Genomic DNA, 7,798 nt, shown 5'->3' on the forward strand with positions numbered 1-7,798 from the left:
GGAAAAACTACTTCACATTCCAGAGCACTGGAACTGGCTGCCCAGGGAGGTTGTGTAGCCTAAAGACATTCAAAACCCACCTGGATGCATTCCTATGTAACCTGCTCCAGGTTACCCTGCCTTGACAGGTGTTAGATGATCTCCAGAGATCTCTTCTAACCTTAACAATTCTGTGTTTCTGTGTCTGTGTGATCTGTGACAGCATGGAGGGTCGGTGTGGGGAAAGAGGGCTGTGGATGGCCCTGCGATGGATGGCCCCTCAGCTTTGGCCACTGTCGCTGACCGGCCACCTTTCCTTATCCTCTCCTGGCAGAATGGTGCTGCTGCAACCAGTGCCAGCTGTAGGGCTGGGGACTTGTACCATCATATGTCACAGAATGGCAGGGTTGGAAGGGACCCTTCAAGGTCACAGAGTCCAACACCCTTGCAATGAGCATGAACATCTTCCACTAGATCTGGTTGTTCACAGCTCCATCCAGCCTGACTGAATGTTTCCAACAATGGGGCACCCACCACCTCTCTGGGCAACCTGTTCCTACATTTCACCACCTTTCTCATGAAAAATTAATTCTGAGAGGGTGTTGGGTGTCCCTGCAGCCCAGAAGAGCTTCCCAGGTTTGGTTAGTGGGGAGGTCACTATGTGACACCCATGTACCCCATGTTTGCTGTGTGCCCAGTATACTCTGTATAGGTGGGAGTAAAGCTGAGCCCCAAGATCTGATTTCTATCTTGTTTGACATGGGAATTTCCAGTTGAAGACAAATGGAGCTTTTCCCTGAAAAAGCATAGCTTCTGATTTTAACATCTTCTGATTAACCTAATAAATTCTGCTTTTCATTAGGCTATGCTATGTATGTAACAAGGTATGATCCTCAATACTTTGTTTCAAACTGACCAATCCATATGAAAATGTGTCTTTCCTGTTGCAGCAAAAACTGATGAATACACAGGTGACACTTAAACACTGAAGGTGACATTTTTCATCTTTTGTGTATGCATGCTGACTTGTTTCTATGATGTATTAACCGAGGACTTCAGCAAAATTAACCATGCAATCAATACAAACATTTGTTTCCACATATAATCATGATAACCATACTGTAGAATTTGAAGAGATGACTGTGACACTTTTCTGTTGTAGTTCAGAAGCCATTCATTCCCTCCCCAATTACTAAATAAGTAATTTTCTTGATGTTGAAAAAATATATTTTTAAAGTATTTTTTTATTTGGTAAACAGATGCATGAAAATTATACTGCTTGATTTTCCAAACTGCATTTTCAGCTCTCAGACATAGAGGACTGAGTTGTTACTCCACAGAAAAAAACCAAAAATGCGAACCCATTGACAGACCACTCAGAACTGAATGATGCTTTCCATGGTGAGAACTGGCATTTCAGCTCTTAATTTTCTTGTTCTAATATTCTCCTTTGCTATTGATTCAAAAGTCATTATCCCAGGCTTGTTTTTTGGTAGCCAGTATAGTATGAGCTCAAAAATTTTACTCCAGTCAAAATATATATCAAAATAAAAGAGCAGAATGCTCTTTCCTGCATTGTTTGTGTCTGATTCTCTTTATATGCTACTTTATGTTACTCCTGTCACCAGAAAAGTATTTACATGAAATGGGCTCTTGAGTCATGTGCCTCAAAATGATAAAGTATCATACAAAATCAGAGCAGTCACAGTCTTATAATTCTTAATTTATTTGAGTTAAAGACTTAATAAGAAGACTATAAATTGGAATGTTTGTCATTGCTTTCCTGTGGGATTTTTTAAAACATTATTTCAGCATAAAGTCTTGAACCAAAGACTCCAGCGTTTAGGAGATGGTCATTACATCTGTGTTGATTCTTTTAGCAAGCAGGGAGCTTTTTCCTTATGCAGGTGTATGACTAACAGTGCATGGTTTGTTACCTGTTTCTTGAGCAGCTGTTTGGCCCTGTGAGTGCTCTCTAGCTGCATTTTCATGGGAAAGCGTCACAGGTTCTGTCCTCCAGGCTATGTAGGGTGTGCCAGCTCTGACCCTGGTCCTTCATTCCTAACCCACAACCCCATGGATATCATTCAGTGTCATTTCTCACCTACACTGTTAATTTCTTCTCCAGCTGTTTCTCTTCTTGCTACATGCAAACCTATCTGACTTTAGCCTTTGGCACAGAGGTAAATGAGGGAACTCTTGAGATGTAGTCATTTACCAGGCTGTTGAACAGACACCACTATCTTGGTATCTAGCACGTTTAAAAAATAAAATAAAGGCAGTTTGATGGATTTAACTTGTTCTTATGTTTTTCTTCTACCTTTTTGAGGTTTTGAAGTTTGAAAATGCTTGTTTGAAATTGGGACTAAAACAATACAGCCTTCCTTCCATTGCTGTGTAACTGATCTGTGCAAACAGGAAAAGCTTAAAGGGCCCCATTTTGCATGGAGATTAGCATGACAGCAAGGCTATATAAATACCTTTTATATAAATACCTCTCAGCAAAATTGGATCATGTCTCTTTAGTAAGAGGATGAAATTGGATAGTTACAGTTCTGTCAAATTATGTACCAAGATCTATGGTCAATGTAGTTCTCGGGTACCCTGTTAAATGACTATCTTAAACAATCTGTTAAAATAAGAGATTATTTTCTCTTAGCAGGTGTTTTTCTTTTTTTAGCAAAGTCTAGGGCAGCATTATTATTTTTTCCTTTAAGGGATAGAACATAACAAAGGACTTTCCAAATGGCAAATGGGACAGATATTCTAGTTCTTCCTCTTGGCAATGGGAAAGCAAAGCCCTGGGGATTTCCTTGTGGCAAGACAGTGAAAACAAACACATAAAGTTTTGCTTCCTATCAGGGCAACAAAACCAAATAGAATAATTTTTGGCATACTATGCTCAACACAGCTAATTTTATAACCTAGCAGAAAAATAGAGTGTTTCTCAGCCAGGAACATTTAGACCAACCCATTTTTTCTTACGGCAGCCTGCAATTACTCTAAAAATAAAACTTATACTTTTTACCCATTCTTTGTAAGGACAAAATGAATCTGAGAGATATGTTATTGTTTACTTGAAAAAAAAAAGGGGGGGCTTTGTTGAAATAAATAGATTATTAAAAATACCACCACCTTCCTATTAATTAAATGAAGAACAAAAATGAATGGCAAACACCTCAACTTGTTGGACTTCATCAATTTGTCATGTCCCCTTTTCAGTAACTGTCCAGGTATCACTACTTCTCTCAGACCCTGTAGGATCTGAATTTCAGTAATCAAAAACAAGGAAAGAAGTGCAAACTGAAAAAACTAAAATGATTTAGATATTCTTTTGAGAAAGAGAGGAGAAAAAAGAAGAATGTAGTAAAGTAGTAAAGAAAATGGAAAGAAAAAAAAGAGAGAAAAAAGAGAAAGAGTGAAGGAAAGATAAGAAATGCCTTTATAGAGCACATTTAATAAACTATAGTTGAGAAATACTGGCAAGTCATGTGAAACAAGATAATCTCTTTCTTCCCAAGAGAAATTACAAAATAAGGGTGATTCACCTAAAGTAGAGGACTACTCTTCCCCTCCTTTTCCCCCTACACAAGAAAAAAAAAAAAAAAAAAATCCAGATTTACACTTCTATTTCTAAGGCAATCGAAGAAGAAAAACAGTGAGGGCTGTTTCTGATTTTATGATCTATCTGATTAAATTTATTCACCAGAAAGAAGCTGAAGGAAGGAAGGAAACCTTTCCTAGATTACACTGACTATGGTTTTCCATAGCTATTGTGATGCCCAGGTGAGGGGTTTCAGGACCTTTATTCTTGGTTTCATGTGGAGAACAAAGTTATGTGTGGCCTTTCCACTTCTCGAAATGACACTTTCTTTGTGGTGTAAGTAAGAGAAGGTAATAATTTTTTTTTTTTTTTAATTTGTGGCTGCTCATCCTAAAAGGTATCTGAAAAATGAGACAGTAGGTTCTAAAAGTGTGATCTTATGCCTACCAATAACTGTTAGACTCAAAGTCGGGGAAAAATAGATTGTTTTTCTAATGCAAACAATTACGTCCAGACCAAAGCTTTCAGTCAGTTGACTTCTTAACCAAGAACAGACATACCATCCTTGCACAACTGAAAAACTTATTCAAAAGACATTAATATTTGCCTGAATAATAAAGTAGCTGAGGAAAACATAGGCTGAATTGTAGCTTGGCCACCATTTGACAGCCTAAGACTAGTGTGTTTTACTTTTTTAGCTGTTTGATTTCAAATTTTCTTCACAAAGCTGCAGACCACAGGTTTTTCTTGAGAGCAGACTTGAAAATCAAGATCATAGAATGTTTTAGGTTGGAAGGTGTCACAGTGGGTCATCTGGTCCAACCACCCTACCCATGCAGGGTTATCCTAGACCACATGGCACAGGATTGTGTCCAGGTGGTTCTTGAATATCTCCAGTGAGGTAGACACTGGATTGTCTCTCTGGACAGTCTGTTCCAGTGCGTGGTCATCTGCACAGTAAAGAAGTTCTTCCTCATGTTCAGGTGGAACTTCCTGTGCATCAGTTTCTTTCTGTTGCCTCTTGTCCTATTGCTTGGAACCACTGAGAAGAACCTGGTCCATCCTCTTGACCCCCTCCCTTCAGATACTGACAGACATGGATGAAATCTCCTCTCAGCTGCCTCCTTTCAAGGCTGAACAGGCCCAGCTCTCCCAGCCTTTCCTTGTAAGAGAGATACTCCTGTCCCCCAGTCATCTTCTTTCTCCTCTGCTGGACCCACCCAAGAGCTCCACTTCTCCCATGTACTGATAATCTCAAAACTGGACGCAGCACTCCAGATGTGGCCTCACCAGGGCTGAGTAGAGGGGCAGGATCACCTCCCTTGACCTGTTGGCAATTCTCTTCCTAATGCACCTCAGGATTCCATTAGCCTGCAGGGCCACAAGGGCACTGCTGGCTCATGGACAGCTCGTTGTCCACCAGGACCCCCAGGTCCTCTCCTCGGAGATGTTTTCCAACACATCAGCACCCCCAGTCTGTACTGGTGAGGTACTACACTGTGTATTATGTATCATTATGGTGGTGAAAATGTAAAAATATTTAATATGTAAAATATTTGTAATCCCATTATAACATGTACCTTACCATAGATTAGGTCTTCAATTAATTGATTCTGAACATGAATGGGATTGTGTTGGCTGCGTAAAATATTCCTTGACAAACAAAAATGAAACAGTCATTCAGTTTTCCTCCATTTTACCCATCTCTTCTTACTAAGGATTTCCATTCCCTACTAACTTGATGATGTTCATTGACCTCATAATTCAGTAGCAACTTAGCACTGTGAAAGGAAACTCTGTATGTTTATAGGGCAATGAAATCTAATTGAGTTCCCAGTCCTGTGAAGAATTATGTAGTTAATTCCATAGATATGAACTGAGGTCAACAAGTTGCTACAGATCCTGAGAGTTAAGCAGTTTTCTACTATCAAGGCAATAGCTTTTTCTTTAGACTTTAAATTGTCATTCCTAGCATATTTGTTTTCCAGCCACGAAACTTACAGGAATGTATTAGTCTGAGTGATTTACTCTTGATGTAAGGGAACATAAGAAACCATACTTGGTCAGGCCAATAGCCTATCTAACCCACTAATACATGTTCAAGAGCAGCAAAATAAAGTGCTGTTTAAGGAGAGTGTGCAATCTTGGCCGCTGTATTTTGTACTCTCCTCCCAAATCCATATTTACCCTAGTGATGTCATAGGGTACATACCTACAAAGCCCTTTTGGCGTTGCTTTAGGGGCTGTTGTTTCTGGGTTTGTCTAACCTCCTTTTGAACCTGCTAATTCTGTTTGCCTCCACAGCTCTCTGTGGCAGCAAGGTCCAGAATTTGTTCCCTACAAAAAGATGCACATTCTTAATCAGTTGTAACCGATCTCCTACTGTTTATATTGAATCCTCTCTATTCCTGGTAAGGTAGATTTGGTTAAAAATATCTTGCCCACTGTCTTCAATATTTTGCAAATCGTGATTTAATCCCCTTCCACCTTCTCCTCTCTCATTTGAAGAGCTCCCACCTTTTTAGTCTCTTCCTGTCATGCAGCTGCTCCACGCTCTGCTCATGTGAGAAGCACTTCTCTGTATTGCTGGGTTAAATTATCAAAGCCTAATTGTGGCAAAACCAAAGACCCAACGAGGGTCAGAGGAGCAGTAACACGCAGAGGAAGCCCAGCAAGCTGATCAATGAAAATGAAGCCAAATTTCCTGCTGCAAAGATTATCCAAGGGGAATGACCAGATCATTGTCACTGGGGTTAAAGCTGCCATGGTCATCGAATAAAGAAACTGTTTCCCCTGAATGTAATGTGAACTGAAGAAGTGTTTTTCTTTTAAGAGATGTGGTACTTGATATGCAAGAGAAAAAGAATTATCTGAAAATTATTATTGGCTATTTTAGGGTGATTTTAAGAATGTGCAAGTCTTACTGTGGGATGTTTAGGGAGGGATCAAAGGTGGGGAAAGGGTGGTATCAAGGACGATAAGGTTGGAATAGAATGTGAAAACAGAGTTAAGGGAGCATTAAATTATAATGAAATTATACCCCCCTTCCATCTCCCAAAATTTCTGTAGGTTCACAGTTTCCCCCTGTTTCATTCACTCATAATCACCTCATTCTGCTAGCTGAGTGTATCTCATTTCTACTTACCCATGTACTTCATTTTCTCTTCCTCACCATTGGCATTCCCCACCACCATTTTTCCCTTATGTTTTTAGCACCTTGGTGTCAGAAAGGTGTAAGAACTCAATTATGTGAAAGAGTTTCCAGGGACATTGTACTGGTTTTGGCACCAGTAGGGAACTACACTCCAAATATGCCACTCCCTTTCCCCTGCCCCTTCTAGTAAGGGAGGGACGATGAAGCACAGACTATGTATTGAAATAGCAATTTACTATAAGAGCAAAACAGTGTAATAAGAAACACACAGTAACATCAGCAGTTATTAATAGCAAAAGTATGCAAAAGGGAAGATGTTTTACCCACAAAAGAGTATTCACCACCAGGAGCAAACCCCAGGTGGCAGGTGCTTCCCATAGCTCTGACTCCATGCTGCCTGGCCCCCTGGCTCATTTGCACATCACAGTTGTCCTGTGAGCACCACAGGTCTTAGTCTGGGGAAAACAGGAAGGGAAGTCTGGTGGGTGGCAGAGGGACCAAGTCAGCAGGGTTAATGGTGACAGCCCTCCACTGCAGCAAGCCTGGTGCATTCCCAGTTCCAGCACCCCTGCTGAAACCAGCTCCCAGCAATGATCTTTGTGGCATAGAATAAACAGCTAGGCAAGGCCAGCAAGCCCCTTTTCTGTAATCAGGGCAGAGGTGCTTAGGAATAACTGAGTAAGGATGTTAAACAGGGCTGAATAAAACTTTGTGAAATTGCATGGTTCAGCTGCTGTGTTGTGATATGGAGTGTTTCAGGCCAGGCTGATAACAAAAAATGGTAACAAATTTTATTGTGGTTCCCTTGATAAGGCTGCCTTGACGGAAGGTACCTGGCAGGATAGAGTCCATCCTAAACACTGGAAGAGGTGAACAAGTTATTGGTAATTGTATCCAAGACAGTGAAGACATGAAGCATTTCTGTGACTGCAGGGGACAAATCTTGCTCTGAATAACTAAGTAAAAGTCCCATTGATTTCATTGGCAGTTTTGTCTCTGCAAGAACTAAATGGTGATGATTTAATATTTGAAGTAGAATAGTGATATCAATACAAGGCTAAAACTAAAGTTCGTAGGAATTTTCTGAATATGGCGTAATGTGCCATCTAAATCTGGTTTCA

This window comes from Lonchura striata, chromosome 1 (genome assembly GCF_046129695.1).
Source record: "Lonchura striata isolate bLonStr1 chromosome 1, bLonStr1.mat, whole genome shotgun sequence".
Taxonomy (NCBI): Eukaryota; Metazoa; Chordata; class Aves; order Passeriformes; family Estrildidae; genus Lonchura; species Lonchura striata.